Source organism: Notolepis coatsorum, assembly GCF_963971535.1.
Source record: "Notolepis coatsorum genome assembly, chromosome: 10".
Lineage (NCBI taxonomy): Eukaryota > Metazoa > Chordata > Actinopteri > Aulopiformes > Paralepididae > Notolepis > Notolepis coatsorum.
In genome coordinates this window covers 130,560,656-130,582,426 of record NC_140174.1, presented here as the reverse complement: position 1 = coordinate 130,582,426, position 21,771 = coordinate 130,560,656, and the positions used below count along the sequence as shown (strand labels likewise).

Genomic DNA, 21,771 nt, shown 5'->3' with positions numbered 1-21,771 from the left:
ATTGTTTACAATTAACGGGTGGGGCTAGTCAAAGGACTGGACACGGGGACAAGTTAAACATGAATAAATTTATTATAACACTCCGGTAGTTTCGAGTCGTGCTGCAGTGCTTACGCACCACAGCTATTATATTATATACTGCTTTGACGCTTCCTCCTCATCGTTGATTGCCTGTAGTAGCTGCATCTAACGTTAGTAGCTAACGTTAAAACTAACCTAAAGTTAGTTGTTCACCAACAATTTGTTTTATCATTAGCTCAAAAACATCATATCATTAGCCCAAGTTGTCGGCTCATAGTTTCTGCTTAGGATAATCACAAAATACTTCCGGTCCGGTCGGTGGGCTTCAAAATAAAAGTCTAAACACCGGAAAAGACGGAGCGGTGGGCTTCAAAATAAAAGTTTGGGGAAATAAATTTCAAAAAAAAAATTCTCTAACCGGTCGCAATAATAATTTTGATCATGGAGTTTACGTCATTTCTTAGTCTTTCCAGTTTGAGTTCAGTCACGTGGGCTTGGAGTTCACTGCTCGTGCTTTTGGTAAGCTTTTGGCAAGCCGATGGCAGTGGCCGATAAATATCCGTCAATTTGTGTTGCGTCAATCTGGTCCACACGTTCAAACTTTGAAAAAGGTTTCAGTCAAGCGACCTGCACACACAAGGTACTGCATCAAAGTTACTACTTATGATTAACAACGGCATTCGTTTTGTGGCATTAACGTTATAGTTACACGTTCAATAACATCAGCATATTTACCCGAACATAGCAAGCATTACTCATTCATATCTATCACTTCCTTCCTTTGCTCAGAGAGCCCGTACTGAATTGTACCCATTCTGCAATCTGTTAATAAAGTTTTCAATCAGACAAATGTATAGAAAAGCTTTTATTATAACATTCGTTGCAGTAAAATCATTATGCCTCCTTTGGTCATCCTGCGGAGCGCTGGTAGTCTACTGGTGGCCGGCGGGGAGCTAATGTTATTAGCGCCGGTAGGTTTGTTGTTGATCTCGCATGCAGATCAATGGCGGACTTCCCGGAAGTAAAAAACGAATAAGCGCGTGCCGATTGGTGGTAAGAACAGCAGAGGCGGGTGCAAGCGATGTGACGTAATTGGCAGAATCGACTGTCAATCAAAATTGTTCTGTTGCCATCTACCTGCATTGCTTTGGTTGAGAGATAGTGCTCTCTTATTAAAACTCATAAACAAGTCTTGAGCAAGACAAGTTAGTCTGTTAGGTTATGAAAGTCAGTGAGTATTGTATGACTCAGACTTCAGCAATAATCATGACTCATGAGCATTATAAAATAAAAACACACATGGCATGGTGGAATTAATACCATAAACATATTTCTTGATGTTTCCTTTTTTTAAGTAAGTAAAGAGGCCTATGTTCATATCGGTGAGCACAATTTGTAACACAAAAATAGAGACGTGTAGCCTATTTATTTATTTAATATTTTATTTATTCATTTTATTTAGGGGTGCACGATATTGATTTTTTGACCCCGATATCGATAACTTTCTGCTCCTCAAGGTCGATACCGATAACGGATAATATATTTATTGTATTATTATTTTTCTTTTTTTATGTATATTCCTGTAGTTTTGACTTAACCAGATTTATCATGACATGAGCGTTAGTACTATGAAGAAAACAAAGCCAAGAGAACAGTTTTGACTCTTCAAATAAAGTGACTATATTTATTTTTCCAAATAAATATAATTTGAGTCAATCACAAAATTCACAATCCGTCAATGTCATTAACAATGTGTTTCCCTGAACAATGAGTGAACTAAAAACCAACAGGTATTGTGCTTTGTCAGCCGATAAAACATTTGACGCTATAGGAGAGGAGACTGTTGTGGTCTTGGTGCATGAAACAACTATTACTTGGCATTTATAGGACAGCACGCCTCAAAAAGAATTAAATAAACCAAACAAATCATCTCTGTCAAACGTCTTTAATTTTGCAAACGCCTCGTCAATAGGTACAAGCCGAGCCGGTTCCTTTGCAGCTGGCTTTGGATTCACAGCAGCTTAGCCTTTAGCTGCTTGCGCGTCGTCGTCGGATTTGAATACACCATCGTAGCGGTGGTGATGTTTCAGGTGACTTATTGTTAGGTTGGATGTGTTATAGCTTGTTGCCCCTTTCCCTCCTCGTGGAACTTCTGCATTTGTTACAAATAGCAAGCAAACTGTTTTCCTCTGAAACTTTGAAAACGTCCCACACTACCGACGACGCCATGTTTGTTTACCATCTGTGCTGCTTCTGAAAGTTAGGTGGCTACGTCACAGCCAGGCATGAGAAAGGGAGCGCTGGATTTGTGAAAAACTCCCTTCCTAAACCACACGCTATCAGTCGTACCACAGTACTGGCAAAACGGGAGGAGCCTACAGTAAAAACAAACGCCCTTCATCCCAATCCACCCACACCGGATTTCTTTTAACCAAAAGATTTATTATATATTATCGGAGCAATCAATAATGTTATCGGGTTTATCGGGATGACATCATAATTGCTGATATCGGCCCGATAATTATCGTGCATCCCTAATTTTATTATTATTATTTTTAAATTGTATTGCTAAATTGACATTACTATGGCCCATTCAACATCAAGTATCTATTGTTTAGGATGTAGTAGGGGTGGACGGTATAAACGGTATACGGTATAAACGGTATGAATTTGCTCTACGGTATGGATTTTGCCTATACCGTGTAACCGGTAGTGCAGCTCTAAAATAGCAATGACGTCATGTAACCACAGCGCGACTATTTCACTCGCATTTGCCCCTAAAAATAGATAGAATTAGTCATAGATAATAGATATGTGCGAACTGGAAAAAGTTATTTAGGAGGCTTCGCGCAGTGGGCGTGCCAGCCCCTCCCGCACGCATGTAAACACATGTACTAGTAGTCTAGTGGGACGGGACGTCTCCCTGAGCTAACGTTAGCTTAGCTACCGTTACAAAATGACCCAGTCAACTATTCACTTTTAGTTTAATACATGATGAGGCATTGTCTAACCGAACGGTATCTAGTCGGCCAGCTACCGATAGCTCCTGACATCAACAAACGCTCCATCAAGTCTAGTAGAGAGTAGACGTGTATGATAGCTCCGTTAGCCGTTAGCTCACGTTAACGCAAATTAGTTCACCGTTCAAAACGAAATGTCCCATTGAACTAAATAATTCACTGAGGCGTTGTATTAACGTTATATATCCGGCTAGCAGTAGCTACAGATAGCTCCTGATATCAATGTCTTATAACACTGATTCGATGCGTATTCGAGCTGAGGGCTTGTGAATGTGATTTAACGTTATACCAATACTAGGGCCCAGCTGCAGCGCCGGTGAATCCTGGCCGTAGCTCGAGGCTACTCGAGTATAGGTCCAGCTGCAGCTACGGAGAATCCTGGCCGTAGCTGGAGGCTACTAATGTACACACAGACAGTGGAGCTTGTTGCGTGGTGGCGATGTCTCGCAGATAATACAAGTACAAGTCTAATTATATAATATATATATTTTATATAAAAAAAAAAAATATTATATAAAAAAAAAAAAAAAAATTGTATCAAAAACGATGATACCGTGATATATACCGTTACCGTCTATGCTTCAAATTATACCGTGATATACATTTTAGACCATACCGTCCACCCCTAGGATGTAGCAACGTTCTACTTTTTCATTCACATTCATACTAAAATACGGTCTAAAGTATAAATATCTTTTTATCGTTTTCTGCAGCATTCCATAGAACGTGAGTTATAGCCATAAATACATATATTAGATCATCAAATGTAGTTTGATACCGATTGACGTCAGATTAAAAATTTCAATTGTACAAGGTCCTAAACGTCATGCCTCATCATCTGCTGGTGACCGGAGGGGGTGTTTATAAGTCTGTGGCCGACGTTAAATCATTTATGTAGTATGGGTGATATATAGATCAGAGCAGTTTGTATGTATAATAATAATCAAACACGCTGAAACTCACCGCAGCTTCCTCGTAGCGTTGGGCGATCAGCGTGGAGCAAAAATATCGTTATTATGGGATGTCGATCTAGTTGGTCCAGTTCCAGGTTGTATAATACTATATACGTCCAAATCATGTTGTTTATCGAGTTATTGGCAACGGATCGATATCCAGTGTATCAAGATGGAGTCCCGCAAGCGATAGCGAGTGGCCGGACGAAATATGGGTGAGCACCACTTCCGGCCGCTCACTTCCGGTTTTGGCACCTCGCCGATCGGCCACCAGATGGCGGTCTTGAACCGTTGGAGAGTTGAGAGGAGATCTACAGCACCCGTCAAGTCTCGGTGGGTGAAATATGATTGCCATGACAGATTTTTTAAATATTGATCTCAAAGACGCTGTAAAACGTCATTTGGCAGATTACGCATGGCGAGGAATGACGTCTAAACACGTCATTGGCGATTAAAGGGTTAATCAAGATGATGACAACTTCAACAGTATCCCATTATCAAGATGATGACAATCAATGATGATGAGAGATAGGGGTGCATTGACAAGGAAACATTATGGGTGTGTTACTGTGTTGACATGGAAACATTCCATCTTTAGGGATGTGTTAAAAAAAATTATTCCATTTTGAATCTCTTCATTTGCATAATCAAAATCACAAGATATTACATACATATATATAAATAATTAATATATATGCTATATTGTGTTGGTCATGTTAAATAAAAAGTATTACTGTGCTTTGTGGTCAATTCTTAATTTAAACGTTTAATATATATATTTTTAATAATGCACCAGGTTAGTGTTCCTTGTACAATTTACAGCATTAGAATCCCTTTCATATCTAAGCAAAATTGGTATTTTAACTGAAATATATAATCCCTAACCAAATCAATATTGAATCAAAACCACGTGAATCGGAATCAAATCGATTGTGGAAATCAGTGGCGATATCCAGCTCTATTATCTGTAATCCTAAATGAGACTGAGAGGCCCAAACTATGAAGCTGTGGAACAAAAGGTTCTTCTCGGTCTGGTTAATGGGAGCTCAGCAATGCCCCCTCCCCTCCGATTATGGAAATATTTCTTCTATGGCTGAAGCCAAAATTAAGATTAGCCACAATAATTCTGCTGTGCAACACAGAAATACGCAGCTTTCTGATATTGTAAAGCAGTTGCATATCTTTAATATACTGTAGAACGTTGTTAGGGTTCAACCTTGTTTCAAAACCAAATTTAAAATGTCTGTGTCTATGCAATTGCTTTACAATCTCAGGATGCACAGTAAAGCTATTGTGGCTAATCTTACATTTTTGCCAGAGGATACAGCCACAGAGAAAATACTTCCGGAATGAGAGAGGGGGCAGGCACTGCTGATCTCTACTGTCTAGAGGTCAACTAGAGAGGGGGCAGGCACTGCTGATAAGGTCAACTAGAGAGGGGGCAGGCACTGCTGATCTATAGGTCAACTAGAGAGGGGGCAGGAACTGCTGATCTAGAGGTCAACTAAAGAGGGGGCAGGCACTGCTGAGCTCAAGAGGTCAACAGGAGAGGGGGCAGGCACTGCTGAGCTCTAGAGGTCAATTAGATATGGCCAAGAGACCAACCTTTAGAAACCGTGGATCAGACTGAACAGTGACTACAGCCCATGCTACAGCCTGACCATGTACCTTATCACACCCTCTTCTTCGTCAGTCAGCAGCTGCCCCTCCCTCCCCCAGCATTGAGCCCCTCCTCCGACCACTGCTTGCTTACTGCCCCATTTCACCAGATGTTGTCAGTCGTAGGTAGGTAGGTTAAAATGAAAGGCATAAATAACATTGGTCTGCTGAATGTTCACATATCAGAGCTCTAATAGCATGCAAAAGAAAGGGCCCTTTGACTTAATCTGTGATTAAGGTGTAAATGGATTAGACATACTGTACTGAATTAGCTACAATAATGAGCTACAATAATGACTATTAAATAGGGGTGGAACGGATAGGGCGGCTACGTGGTGCAGTGGGCAAGGCGCTCACCACGAATACTGGAGACGCTGGGTTCGAGCCCAGCGCTCCACATTGCTTTCTAGGGCTGACCTTCGAATTTTTTTTGGCAATCGAAGCTTCGGGGCCGAGCTTCGATTTTAATTCGAAGCTTCGAATTTAAAAAAAACGTATTAATTCTTTTTTATATATAATTTATTTTTTTTTATTTTTTATGTTGTGGGACTTGTACAGCACTTTGGTAAACTTTGTTGTTTTTAAATGTGCTCTATAAATAAAGTGGATTGGATTAATGAATTAAGTAGCCCCTTTCGTGACTGTGACGCAGCCAACACAGTGTGATTTAATTAATAATAATAATAATAATAATGACTTGGATTTATATAGCGCTCTTCATGACACCCAGAGCGCTTCACAGAGTCCATTATTCGTTCATACACAGTCATACCGGTGGTGGTAAGCTACAATTGCAGCCAGAGCTGCCCTGAGGCAGACTCACGGAAGCGTGGCGAATAATCATCGCCTACGGCCCCTCCGACCACCACCAACATTCATTCACATGCATACACATTCATACGAGGCAAGTAATTATAGGTAAATAATTCAAGGTGGATCGCTGTTGTCGTTTGAACAACTTCAGATTTCATGGGAACTACCAATCCCCCAAATCAAGAATGTTTAAGATGAATGAAGTAAGATTTTGATTATTTGAAATATGGCCTGTGTAGACTAAACTATGCACAGAATTATGTCAGTCTACAAGGTCCGGATTCTACATGGTCCGGCAATGTAGACCTTGTAGACTCCACTACAGACCAATTATCAGTGAATGTTCATGCATTCATGCAGGCTACTTCCACAAAAAAACAAAGAACTCACCAAAACATCTCAGTAGCAGTGGCACCTTATCTAAATGTTCTATTTCATATATGGAGATTCATATTTATTTATGTATTGCATGCATTTCTACATTTTATTTCCTATTTTGTTTATTCATCCCAGTATCTTTCTTTCTTATGTGTGGAATTCTACAAGGCATTTACATTCACATTTAGTCATTTAGCTGACGCTTTTATCCAAAGCGACTTACAAGTTCTGTACGACAGGTCATCAGGAAGGATACAACTCTATCAGCTGAGTAACAATATTCATCAAAGTGTTGCGTGTTACAGTGTAGGTTAGTTTATTAGGACAAGTGCATGACAGTAAGGTTAGTTAGGGTTAGATTTTTTTTATTTTATTTTGTAAATTTTATTTCAGATAATGGTTGAAGAAGTGCGTCTTTAGTCGACGGCGAAAGATTGGATGGGATTTGGCTGTCCTAACTGGGGTGGGTAGTTCATTCCACCATTGTGGGGCAAGGACTGAGAATAGGCGTGTAGGTGGTGTATATGTGTTTGAGGATGATATCCTTCAAACAGGCAATAGTGATGATATAATTTGGGCAGTGCTGAGCTGGGTTACTTTCCTCCAGTGTATTTGTCCCCCGGCCCCACCCAATGGCCCCATGCACACACACACACACACACACACCGAAGTAAAAATAAAAATAAAATAAAAAATCTGAAAAAAAAAAAAAATTGAATTTTTTTTTTTTTTTACTTCGATTTAGTTTTTAATGTTCGAAGCTTGTGCCATCGAACGAAGCTTCGAAGCTTCGAAGTATTTAAGACAGCCCTATTGCTTTCAGTTTAGCTGGTCGTCCGTACTAATACACATTGGCAGTATCTTGTCTAGCACAGTCTCTGGAGCGTAACAGTAAGAAGCATTTTGTATAAAAGTATTCTGTACTTCTAACTATTAAAGAAACTTGAAACTTGAAACTATTAGGGGGTGGGAAACTGATGGGTGGGGATCGGGCGTTGTGGACAGCGACTCCTACAGGTCGGTTGGTGCGCCTGCGCAGTAGAATCAGGAAGCGATGGGGGCGGCGCCCCTCCAAAGCGCAGACCCCCGACGCTGAAAGATCGCGCTGCGCAGGTGAAAAGATGCGACTGCTGTTACCTTGAGTATCGGAGGGGACTCGTGCTATGTATGACTTAGTCCACATTGCAGCCGGCTTGTGGGAGGCAAGAAACAGCGTTCGAGACAGGGGAGGGTTGAATTGGATGATACGAAATTGGGATGGGAGAAAAATAGAAAATGGGAGAAAAAGTGGATCAATAAAAATAGGGGTGGAACGGTATGCATTCGAACCGTACACCGTTCGATACGACCTCCACGGTTCGGCGCATGTGTATTGTTCGGTTATATAACGTTAGCCTCGAGCTAGGCTAACGTTACGTTAGCTACGAGCTAACTAACTTTAGCCACGAGCTAGCAAGCTAACTAACGTTAGCCGCAAGCTAACCGTGGAAACGCTCACAGCGAAGTGACTCCACGACACCAGTTCGATTAGTGGGGAAGGGGGGTATATTGACAAGACTTGACAACAGAGTAGGGCTGGGCGATAAAACGATAACGATAACTATCGCAATAAATTATTTCCTCGAAATAAACATGAAACGTGGTCGCAAAGTTTCGATATATCGATTTTCCAAGCTTGGATATGAGCACACGCACTAACAACCAATCAGTGAAGGAGATGGCCGAGAGCGAAGGAGACCCGCGCTGCACCTCTGGGTAGTAAACAAGGCTGGCTAGGATCATTAGCTTGCACGGCGCTATTTTATAGTTTACGTGCCGAGTGTGTGTGTGGCGTGAATTCTGACGCCAAGGTTATAGTAGTGTGGGGTATACGGTGGACGTCGTTGCAATGTATTGGGGCGGAACAGAGTATTTTAGGGATATTTAGTACATTGGAACTATGGCTGGCTAGGATAATTAGCTTGCACGGCGCAATTTTATAGTTTGGCTGGCTAGGATAATTAGCTTGCACGGCGCTATTTTATAGTTTACGTGCCGTGTGTGTGTGTAGCGTGAATTCTGCCGCCACGGTTATAGTAGTGTGGGGTATACGGTGGACGTTGTTGCAATGTATTGGGGCGGAACGGAGTATTTTAGGGATATTTAGTACATTGTCATGGGATACACTGCTTGCTCTGGCTAACTGCTAACGTGCGCGGACTGATGACGACATCAACTCGAGACATTCGCAGCAGCAAAACAAGTCTATTAATAGCCCGTCCATCGGCGCCGGGCATAAGAAGTTAATTAAACTTGACAGACATTATATTGATGATAATTATCGATATCGAGTTATATGAAAATAATTTTATAATTTTATCGCGATAACGTTTTTGGCCATATCGCCCAGCCCTACAACAGAGGTTCAAATATAACTGTTTATGTTCAATAACGAGCCAGGAGACTAGAGCGTGTGTATCAACTGTGCGTCTGTATTGCCAAACCATAACATCCTGGTCCCTGCTGCTGGGACGTACCAACTCCACACACCACTGTGGGGGGGGTTTATATTCCCCATTCCCTTGTAACAGCTCCCTTTTTTTTAAGATAACAAGTTACAACATTCCTTAGTGCAAATTATTATTAATACAAGAAACCCCATAAACGTCCTTATTTAAAACCCTAATCATCTTTTCTGTGACTTTTACTTTTTGATAAAGTCTAGTGCTGGTTGAGCATTATGCTGTTGGCCTGGCTTTGTCTATAATGTGGCCACAAAAATGGAAAGGTTTCATTATTTTGTTTGTTTGCACTAAGTTAATACTTTGACAAATGTTGCCTATATTTTTCAGTCAGTTTGGTCTTTGTGTGCCAAACATTATTACATTTTTACCAAATAAATGAGAAGCATGTTTAAATCAGCAATGCCTCCCCTCTTGCTGTACCAAAATCTCTCCTAGCTCTAACCGTCACTGTCAAAATAATGTGCCTGATGTCAAATGGCCTCATTCTTTCAGTTTTTGCATGACTACTAATACAATTGGCAGTATTAGGGGGTGGGAAGCTGGTGGGTGGGGATCGGACGTTGTGGACAGCGACTCCTACAGGTCGGTTGGTGCGCCTGCGCAGTAGAATCAGGAAGCGACGAGGGTGGCGTGTCCCTCCCACGCAGACACTCGCCGCTGAGAAATCGTGCTGTGCAGGTGAAAAAGATGCGACGGCTGCCTCCTCAAGTACCGGAGGGGACACGTGATGCAAGGCTTCGTCCACATTGCAGCCGGCTTGTGGGAGGCATGGCCTAACAACGTTCGAGACAGGGGAGGGTAGAATTGGACAATACGAAATTGTGGATGGGAGAAAAAAAGAAAAAAAATTTATGTGTTTCAGTCATTTGTCAGTTTGCAACAACAACACACTCCTACTAATACTAACTACACTGAGCTGCAGGTGGATTATTCCCTCTTATCCTCAGCAGCACAAACTATTCAGTTATGTTATACTTTATTAATCCCTGTGGTCAAATTAGGACTCTCTGCATTTGACCCATCCTAACTAACCATGTAGGAGCAGTGGGCAGCCACAGACAGGTGCCCCGGGTCCCAAACCCAGTTGTAATGGCAGTACCTTGGTCGAGGGCATTTTGTGTACCTAGCAGTCTGCATGTTCTCTGGTGTGGGAGAAAACTGAAGTACATAGAAGAAAAACCCATACAAACACAGGGAGAACATGCACACTCTTCAAACCCGGGACCTTCTTGCTGTGAGACAACAGTGCTAACCACTGTGCCACCACGCCTCCAAAACTTGCCCAGAGAGGAGAGGTGCAAGTCAACAAACTCAGAATACGAAAACCAAATTGAGTAAAGATTGTGAAAGTGGAAGCTCTGTAGTCCAAAAAGACCTGAAGGACGAGATGGAATGGTGATGTGGGCTTAAGCTCTGATAACATCTTGCACAGACAGGACCCGGCACACTGAGGAATGTCAGACATGTGAACGGAGGAATGCAATCTGGGAAACCATCAGACATTTAGAGTTCAAAATACCATCAGACATGGAGAGCTCAAAATACCATCAGGCATGGAGAGCTCAAAATACCTGTTCCTTTCTCTTAATCCGGATTTCTTCAAATTGCGAGATGTTCCATCACATTCATATGATCACTGGAGAGAACTTGTGTCCTCCTCACTGGAGAGAGAGACCTCACGTCCTCCTCACTGGAGAGAGAGACCTCACGTCCTCCTCACTGGAGAGAGACCTCACGTCCTCCTCACTGGAGAGAGACCTCACGTCCTCCTCACTGGAGAGAGAGACCTCACGTCCTCCTCACTGGAGAGAGAGACCTCACGTCCTCCTCACTGGAGAGAGAGACCTCACGTCCTCCTCACTGGAGAGAGAGACCTCACGTCCTCCTCACTGGAGAGAGACCTCATGTGCTCCTCACTGGAGAGAGAGACCTCACGTCCTCCTCACTGGAGAGAGAGACCTCACGTCCTCCTCACTGGAGAGAGAGACCTCACGTCCTCCTCACTGGAGAGAGAGACCTCACGTCCTCCTCACTGGAGAGAGAGACCTCACGTCCTCCTCACTGGAGAGAGAGACCTCACGTCCTCCTCACTGGAGAGAGACCTCACGTCCTCCTCACTGGAGAGACCTCACGTCCTCCTCACTGGAGAGAGAGACCTCACGTCCTCCTCACTGGAGAGAGAGACCTCACGTCCTCCTCACTGGAGAGACATCACGTCCTCCTCACTGGAGAGAGAGACATCACGTCCTCCTCACTGGAGAGAGAGACCTCACGTCCTCCTCACTGGAGAGAGACCTCACGTCCTCCTCACTGGAGAGAGAGACCTCACGTCCTCCTCACTGGAGAGAGAGACCTCACGTCCTCCTCACTGGAGAGAGAGACCTCACATCCTCCTCACTGGAGAGAGAGACCTCACGTCCTCCTCACTGGAGAGACCTCACGTCCTCCTCACTGGAGAGAGACCTCACGTCCTCCTCACTGGAGAGACATCACGTCCTCCTCACTGGAGAGACATCACGTCCTCCTCACTGGAGAGAGACCTCATGTGCTCCTCACTGGAGAGACCTCACGTCCTCCTCACTGGAGAGAGAGACCTCACGTCCTCCTCACTGGAGAGAGACCTCACGTCCTCCTCACTGGAGAGAGAGACCTCACGTCCTCCTCACTGGAGAGAGACCTCACGTCCTCCTCACTGGAGAGAGAGACCTCACGTCCTCCTCACTGGAGAGAGAGACCTCACGTCCTCCTCACTGGAGAGAGAGACCTCACGTCCTCCTCACTGGAGAGACATCACGTCCTCCTCACTGGAGAGACATCACGTCCTCCTCACTGGAGAGAGAGACCTCACGTCCTCCTCACTGGAGAGAGAGACCTCACATCCTCCTCACTGGAGAGAGAGACCTCACGTCCTCCTCACTGGAGAGAGACCTCACGTCCTCCTCACTGGAGAGAGAGACCTCACGTCCTCCTCACTGGAGAGAGACCTCACGTCCTCCTCACTGGAGAGAGAGACCTCACGTCCTCCTCACTGGAGAGAGAGACCTCACGTCCTCCTCACTGGAGAGAGACCTCATGTGCTCCTCACTGGAGAGAGAGACCTCACGTCCTCCTCACTGGAGAGAGAGACCTCACGTCCTCCTCACTGGAGAGAGAGACCTCACGTCCTCCTCACTGGAGAGAGACCTCATGTGCTCCTCACTTACTCCATGTATATTTTGGTCTCCACGACCCACACATCTAACAAACATCTTGTGCTTGATGTCCCTCTGCTTCCTCCCTCTTCCTCTCTCAGCCCTGCCATGGCATGGCAGGCTACCTGCTTCTGAACACCTGGTACTGCCAATATGAGGAGGAAACAGACATTGGTGTGTCTGGCGTGGACACTGGATACCAAGCCCAAACAACGCAGTGGAGCAGTTCACACGAGCCTCTCATGTCGGTCAGGCAGTTGGCGAGCGTTCACAAGTGCAAAAGCTGGTTACACAAGACAAGTGCATAGAGTAACCTACATTTCGAGAGGGGCAGAATATGCAAATTAATCTTCCCTTTTGGCATACTAACCACGGTCATTACCAATCACACTGACCGACTGTCATCATCTCATTCCCCATAGTGGCGACATGACAGATGGGACAATGTGGGCCATCGTCTCACAACTGCTATGGTTTCACACTTCAGACCGTTAATGACTGGTCGCCTGGTCGGTGCAGTGGAGAAGGCACAGCGGTCTTCATGGTATAAACTTACAGTACATCTTTAAAATACAGCGTCCCCCCAACAACACAATGGTGGTTTTGGCCCTGCAGAACATCACACGCATCCGACACATTAGTGTCAATTTAGGGATTTCAGGACTAAAGTTTATAGTACATGGATTCATTAGTTAATTTGCCATTATAGTCAAGTTGAGAATCATTGTGATTGCAACAACATGGAGAGATAATAAGGAGGGGGGGGGGGGGGGGGGGTGTAACATAAAATGTTTATCCAAAGCGCTTTACAAATTTACAATATTTGTTCCTCACATTTTACCCATTCACTCACCGATGGCAGAGGCAAACCTGCACATCTGGAGCAATTAGGGGTTAAGTGACTTGCTCAAGGACACTTCCGACATGCTGCCTGAGAGGAGCGGGAATCAAACCGGGAACCTTCAGACTACCGCTCTACCTCCTGAGCCACTGTCGCCCCAATGAAGAATGTGTGCCCTAAATAGTATATATATGCCTGATGTGATTTCAGGTCAAACTAGGTATCATCTTGCAGACTGACTGCAGATCTGTCCCCTCGTTCATTTCATGGATCTTTTTTTGTTTATATTTTTCAAATGGGAGCTCAGAATAAGCTCACGTTTAAGTGGTCTCTGGAGTCCACGTGAGACTGGACTGTGTACGAGCAAGTACCGCCTATACGCCAAGTATGATCACAGGTACTGGACGGTTCTTTGCTGCGTGTTTAACCTCAGCCATCACCATAATACTGTAAAGCTGTAGGATAATGCTAGACTTTATGTAGGCTGCAATTTCCACATCTCTTCCACTAGGCAAGCAGAAGTTGGACAGTGATGATGACGACTACACACAGCTATCTATGCACCTGGGTCACGATGGGTGAAAGCGATCTACATCACGCCCACACCTATTCATGGTACTCTTCTCGTGACGTTTCACGCCAACCAATATTATGAGGAAATGCCAGAGATCACCCGCAGATGTAATTGGGTGATAACCACCTGTGTTATTTGATTACAATCGCCTGTGTTTGCCGGCCGAGTCGAATATTACGAAACGACTCGGCAGCAAATCATGTCAGTGCTGAACAGCCTACACTCGGTACCTTCGTTTGCCAAATGCAATTGCCATCTGGATCAAAACCACACTAGGTTTCTCTCCCCACCGTATGTATATTTCTCTCCCACCCACCCACCCCCTCCTAATGTACAGTCTCCTCCCCATCATATGTATATACTCTCTGTCAGGATCTATGGGTAACAGTACTGTATATTTGCATATCGATTGATTGATTGAAAACTTTATTAACAGATTGCAGAATGGGTACAATACAGTACAGCTCAATACACACAATTGTTAAGGGGATGCAGACCAGAGAAAGACTTTCGTCTTGTTTACATCAGGGTCCCCCATTTTCAATTCATCAGCAACATATATATATATCGTATATGTCACAAATGTAACAGTACTATATACCTGTATGTCATGTATGTCCCTATGCCATAAATGTCATGATGTCATATATGTTGTGTATGTCATAAATGTCATGATGTCATATATGTTGTGTATGTCATAAATGTCATGATGTCATATATGTTGTGTATGTCATAAATGTCATTATGTTGTGTATGTCATAAATGTCACTATGAATTGAAAATGGGGGACCCTGATGTAAACAAGACAAAGGTCGTTCTCTGGTCTGCATCCCCTTAGCAATTGTGTGTATTGTGCTGTACTGTATTGTGCCCATTCTGCAATCTGTTAAATAAAGTTTTCAGTCATTCAATTCATTTCATTCACACCGAGCGGTGGACGGTGCGGTCTTGTATATTTGATATTTTCACGTATGGAGGGACCCACTAGTCTTGGTGGACGGGCCCCGCTGTTAGTCCCACAGGTCGTGGTCCCGGTCTGGGTGCGGTTGGTTGCACTGCCTCCTGCAACAACCCCTGTATGTCCGCATGTGTTGATCCGACGTTACGGAAACACGTTATCATTCCATACTTCTATCTAACCTACACCCACACAGCTAACGTTAACGTTAGGCATTTCATTTAGTAGGGAGAAAACATACAAGCATGTAGTGTCAATACAAGAAATAAATAGCTGACACCAAAAAGACAAACAGCTCAATAATAAAGATACTTTCTCTACTCATTAGTTAAAAGGTTTGTTTGATAAAAAAAAAAAGCTAATGTACATTGTTTGACAACTAAAATAATGGGCTAACGTTACGTTAGCTTAAAAAAAACATACCATCCCAATTCATTTAGCAGCGCGTGCTCCTCTTTCCTGATGGACATGGTAGATAACGTTATGCTAGCAGCCTACTAACGTTAACACTACTACTAACCACGCCTATTTGCAAGAGGGAAAAACGCATAACGTACATAATTAAGCCTTACCTTCCAAAATCAAAGTAAAAATATCCGTGAAAAAAAATGTACGATTTGATATCGCAGAGTGAGTCCGTCCTATACGTTTCTCCAGATTCCACCTCCACCGAGAAACCGCTGACAACTCGCTGCTTGTGTTGCTGCTCCGTTTCCCCCACTGTCTGTCACCGCGCGCCGCCGCAGCGCCCGCCCCCTGGTGACGTCACAGACTACACCTCCCCTGGTCCCGCCTCTGTTGTGTCTTGGCCGCGCCCGCGAGCCAGGTTTGGATCAGTGATGATGTGACGTTTGCGAACGATCCGATTCTTTTGAACGGCTCTTTTATTTTATTTTTATAAAAAAAATGTATATACTTTATTTTCAGTTTACTGTAAACAAGAACAGACATACAAAAAGGAGAAGACATAGCGGCTGGGTGGCGCAGCGGACATCCGGCTGTCGGCGTTGCCTCCGGCTTGGGCCAGCTGTCAATGAATGACAGAAAGGAGCTGACAACTCATAAAACGTCCGCGGTCGACATGGGCCCTAACTGCCAACTTTTATGAGTTGTCAGCTCCTTTCTGTCATTCATTTCTATGCTACAGACGCGATAGGCGCGCTCCTTTTCCCAGCGCCGCGCCTCGTGTTTTAGCGCTCTCGGCGGCTAGCGTTTTTGGGCGGAGTGCTCCCAGCGCCTAAAGTTTACTTGAAACTAGTTCAACTTTTGGAGAGGAGCGCCGCTCATCAAGGTAACTTTTTTCGACCAACCAATCAACATCGAGCAAGTAGCGGAGCCACGGGAGTCGCGAGACGCTCTGGAAACGCTCTGAGCATGCATATTTTTGCTTTTCAAAGCGGTCCGCCTTGAAAAGAACGTCCCCGGTGGACACAAAGCCTTAGGGGGTGGAAGTCGATGGGTGGTAATCTGGACGTTGTGGACAGCGACTCCTACAGGTCGGTTGGGGGACGCCTGCACAGCAGAGACAGGAAATGGCGGGGGTAGTGTGAGCTGCCCACACGTTACACCTCGCCAATGAGAGTCCGCCCTGGCAGGTGAAAAGATGTCAGGCTGCCTCCTCGTGTATCAGAGGGGACATGTGATGCAAGCAGGGCTTGACGTTGACACCTGCCCACCTGCCCAGGGCTAGTGAAAATGCTGAGTGGCTAGTGACTTTGGAAAACCACTAGCCACAGTGGCTAGTGAGCCAAAAAGTTAACGTCAAGCCCTGCATAGGTGTGTCAATGATAATGTTCACGGCGTTTGGAGCAACAATGTAATTGCTAGGTTCAACACAACTCTTCCACATCTACACCCTCCATCTTGTCCCAGTCAGCCGTTGCCCCAACTGGAGCTCCTTTTGCGGCTGAGTCACTGGTCGCAGGCAGTAGTAAACAATGGAGTCAACAGTCAGACGCACAGTTGTACAGTTGGCATGTAGCAGTATGATTACAATGATACTGTCCCCAGCAGGGGTTAGTGAAGAAGAAATGACCTATATTTATTACTTTTTGGGTGGGGGCGCGAGTGCAGGGATTTTTGGCTAGTGAAAATGCTGAGTGGCTAGTGACTTTGGAAAACCCCTAGCCACAGTGGCTAGTGAGCCAAAAAGTTAACGTCAAGCCCTGGATGCAAGGCTTCTATCCTCCCTACAACCGGCCAGTGGGGGGCATATGCAAGCAACGTTCAAGTCAGGGGAGGGGAGAATTGGCACTGTGGAATTGGGATGGGAGAAAAAAATAGAAAAAGTGGACAAAAAGTGAAAAAAAAAAAGAGAAGACAGAACAAAAATAAACAGACATAAATAAACTAAAAAGACTGCCAGACAAGAAAATAAAATAACAGTGTGACTTAACTCAAAGCATTACAGTGTGTTGTATAGCCAGGTGTTACAAGACGAGTACAGGTAAAACATGAGATATACAGGGGTCTCTAAAGAATGCAGTTATTTGTCCTTCAGATAGTCAATGAATGGGCTCCATATGTCCGAAAACCTGTTGTGCTCTTTGGATCTGTAGAAGCTTTTGAACGGCTCCTTGGTTACAAAGGAAGGGAACCGAGGAGTCATACTTGATTATTTTGAACAGCTCTTTGGTTACGAACGAAAGGGAACCGAGTCATACTTGGTGTGGGAGCCTATAACGATCTAATAAGGATATAAGTGTTTTATTTAGCGTATTTTCTTTTTTACTGTAAGAACTAATCAGGGACAGTAGTATATGGCCGAGGACAGGTTACAGGATGTCGTGTGTGTCATTTCTTTTGATATATATATTTTTTTATCTACTTGTTCTCCCATTTTCAATTTTTCTCCCATCCCAATTTTGTATCGTCCAATTCTACCCTCCCCTGTCTCGAACGCTGTTAGGCCATGCCTCCCACAAGCCGGCTGCAATGTGGACTAAGCCTTACATCACGTGTCCCCTCCGGTACTCGAGGAAGCAGCAGTTGCATCTTTTCACCTGCACAGCGCGATCTCTCAGCGTCGGGGGTCTGCGTTTGGAGGGCACGCCGCCCTCGTCACTTCCTGATTCTGCTGTGCAGGCGCACCAACCGACCTGTAGGAGTCGCTGTCCACAACGTCCAATCCCCACCCATCAGCTTCCCACCCCCTAATACTGCCAATTGTATTAGTATGAACGACCAGCCAAGCTGATAGCAATGCGGAGAGCTGGGCTCGAACCCAGCGTCTCCTGCATTGGTGGTGAGCGCCTTGCCCACTGCACCACCTAGCCGCCAGGCCTATATTTTTTCATTCAAACTTTGGTGGACGTTAAATATCACACTTGTGTTGGATATCATACATACAGTTTAACGGGGGGGGGAAGGAAAAGAATGATGATGTCATGTACTGTATGTTGTGTATCATAAATGTCTCTATGAATTGAAAATGGGGGACCCTGATGTAAACGAGACAAACGTCTTCCTCTGGTCTGCATCCCCTTAACAATTGTGTGTAGGCCTATAGGGAGGTGTAGTCTGACGTCACTGGTTGTTCCACCCGTATAGGGATTTATCATTGGGAAAATGGATTATTGGCTATTGTAACAATTCTGAAAGCTTTCCATTTCTTCACAAAATGAGTTCCCTTCTATCACTAACATTATTGTTTAAACATTTTTGGTTGAAATAACATTTCGAGATATTTTTATTTTCATGTTGAGCTATAGATTGTGGATGAATAAGCACAGAAAGATACACCATGCCAATGTTAATGCTTTATTTGTTTTAAACGAGGCGATTTAAAAATGGGCAATGGGGAAATACATTGCACAGAGGGTGTAACACGAAAAACGGCAATGACGTAACCAATACACCCTATTGAGCCGTACTGTATTGTACCCATTCTGCAATCTGTTAAATAACGTTTTCATTCATTCAGCCGTTATTTTAGGCTCTAGGAAATGGACAGAGCCAAAATACCCGACTCCCTTCAAAGAGCCGTAATGCCCACCACTAGTTTGGAACGGCCAGGACGCGTGTATCACTTCCGCAACGGATTTAGTCGGATTTCGGTTTCCGGGTTCGCCTGATTGGCCGCGACGGCCACGTGACACGCCGTGGCACGCCCCCGCGGCAGCGGCAGACTTCACTGCCGCTTTCCCACTTCAACACCAGAGCAATAATTGTCACGCCATCTTCTGAGTGCTCATTGAGTTACGCTACAACAATATACAATATACTATGCAATGTACTAATATACAATACTGCTCACTTTTCCCACTTCAATGACAGAGCTGCTGTTTAATAATATTGTCGCGTTGTGGAAAGCAAGAGGTGGACGCGGGCAAATACTGCGGCATGGTCATGCTGGACCTACAAAAGGCCTTCGACTCTGTCAATCACTCCATTCTAATGGACAAGCTAAAAGCAATTGGTTTTGATAGCTTATCAGTGAGCTGGATGCAATCCTACCTGGAGGGGAGAGAACAGATGGTAGAGGTAAACGGTACTCTATCCCCCCCCCCCCCTCACAGTGAGCTGTGGTGTTCCACAAGGAAGCATACTAGGACCGCTACTCTTCCTAATTTATGCAAATGACATGTCGTCAGCCTGTGACTGCAACTTGTTCCTGTTTGCGGACGACTCAGCCCTGCTGGTCTCTGACAAGAACAAGTTGCAGGTTGAAAAAACCCTCAGCTCGGAACTAGGCAAAATCTGCATATGGCTCGCCGACAACAAACTATCATTACACATGGGCAAAACAGAGTCCATTCTCTTCGGTTCAAATAACAAACTCAGCAAGACCGACGGCTTCTCAGTTACAGTGGGTGACAATATTGTCACAAGGAAAGACGAAATTACCTACCTGGGTTCCATCCTAGAGGCAAATCTTTCCTGTGACAAAATGGCATCCAATGTAATAAAAAAAAGTCAACCAACGAACTAGATTCTTGTACCGGATCTCCTCTCTGGTAAACAAGAATACCCTGAAGACTCTGGCAGGAGCACTCATTCAAGGGTACTATGACTATGCGTGCACCTCATGGTACCAAAGCACCTCAAAGGCGCTTAAAACAAAATTACAAACATCACAAAACAAACTGGTCAGACTACTACTTGACCTGAACCCCAGAACCCACCTCACCCCTGCCCACTTTGACAACCTAGGATGGCTTAGAGTAGACGACAGAGTACAGCAACTTGCAATGGGCCTGGTCTACAAGATACACTATACGACCGGGGTGCCCATGTACATGTCAAAATACTTCCCAAAGGTCAGTGAATACCACAACCACTACACCAGAGGAAGCTCAACAAATCATGTTAAACCCAGATTCGGCTCAAACAAGGGACTAAACACGTTTCGCAATTATGCCACAACAATGTGGAACGCCCTACCCAAAGCTGTAAAGGAATGTGAATCCCTGCCCACATTCAAAACCGCTCTTAAAGAGCACCTACGGGAGGCTGCAATTCGAAACTGGCCACCGTAAATGCCCAAAACCCCCACCACCTCCTAATAGACAGTCTCCTCCCCACCGCATGTATATATTCCCTCCCCGCCGTATGTATATTTCTCTCCCACCCACCCACCCCCTCCTAATGTACAGTCCCCTCCCCATCATATGTATATACTCTGTCAGGATCTAGGGGTAACAGTACTGTATATTGGAATACCGTTTATGTCACAAATGTATCAGTACTAAATACCTATATGTCCCTATGCCATAAATGTCATGTATGTTGTGTATGTCATAAATGTCTATATGAATTTTGCTCTGGCGTTGAAGTGGGAAAGCGGCAGTGAAGTCTGCCGCGGGGGCGTGCCACAGCGTGTCACGTGGCCGTCGCGGCCAATCAGGCGAACCCGGAAACCGAAATCCGACTAAATCCGTTGAGCAGCCACTGCCGCCAATCAGCAAAAAGCACTGGGGCGAACTGAACAAACCAAACGAAATGACACCAAACCAAACCAAACCACATGCCTCCTGGCTGCTGCTGCTGTTGTTTATTGCTACACGGTTTAGTCGGTGGAATAAACTAAGTCAAAAGGAGTAGTCATATAAGTATAGGCCTACTATTCATATAACCTCTATAAAATATGATTTGAAGGAGAAATGTCAATATGTGAATAGACAGACACGTTGTAGGTAAACCTCGTGTGTCATCACCTGATGCCCCCCAGTATGATGTATCTCACAAGGTGACAAGGAGGCATGTGGTGTGTGTGTGTGTGACGTGTGTGTGTGACGTGTGTGTGTGTGTAGCGTGTGTGTGTGTGTGTGTGTGTGAGAGAGTGAGGGGGGGTTCAAGCTCAGGGTTTTTTCATGCAGCTGTTGTTACTTGAGGGTGGAGGGGTTGGATACCTCTGTATGATGTCATTTGCAAACACTTCCTCCATCTGAAATTGATACATAGGCATCTCAGACAGATTAAATAATTTTCACTTGGCAACGAAATGATTGTTTGCTTTTATTTGGCCTTGGGTCCCAATTTTCATTTAGTTAAAAAAAAAATCACAGTCCTCTTGAGAACAAAATGTACCTTATATAATCATTAGGACACCACAAGATGGCAGTATTTCACAAATCCAAGTGTGTCTGTCATCTGATGGTAGAAAACAGCTGTATTCCATCATCCAAAAAAAATGCTTTACCTTGTCCATAATCCTGTAGGCTAGATTAAGGTGGATGCAAGTAGATTATTACAAATCTCTCCTCAAATCCTCAGAGCCCATAGATCAGAAATGCGAACATCACCAATAATGCCATGTTCCCCTCAATGTATTATTCAGCCTACAGTTATATCTTAGTGTATTCAGCCTACACACAGTTATATCTCAGTGTATTCAGCCTACACACAGTTATATCTCAGT

General features: G+C 44.4%; 1 protein-coding gene across 2 annotated transcripts in view; it reads right to left on the bottom strand.

Annotated features, from left to right (window-relative positions):
- The window catches only part of coro1ca (coronin, actin binding protein, 1Ca), a 210,963-nt gene extending 195,305 nt beyond the window's left edge, over positions 1-15,658 (bottom strand). The window contains exon 1 of one of the 2 annotated variants that reach the window (XM_084323731.1): positions 15,470-15,658. The gene's annotated coding sequence lies outside the window, so the exon portion shown is untranslated. The remainder of the gene's footprint in view (positions 1-15,469) is intronic. The other variant, XM_084323730.1, reaches the window with a different exon arrangement.
- Between the last annotated feature and the right edge of the window lie 6,113 nt (positions 15,659-21,771).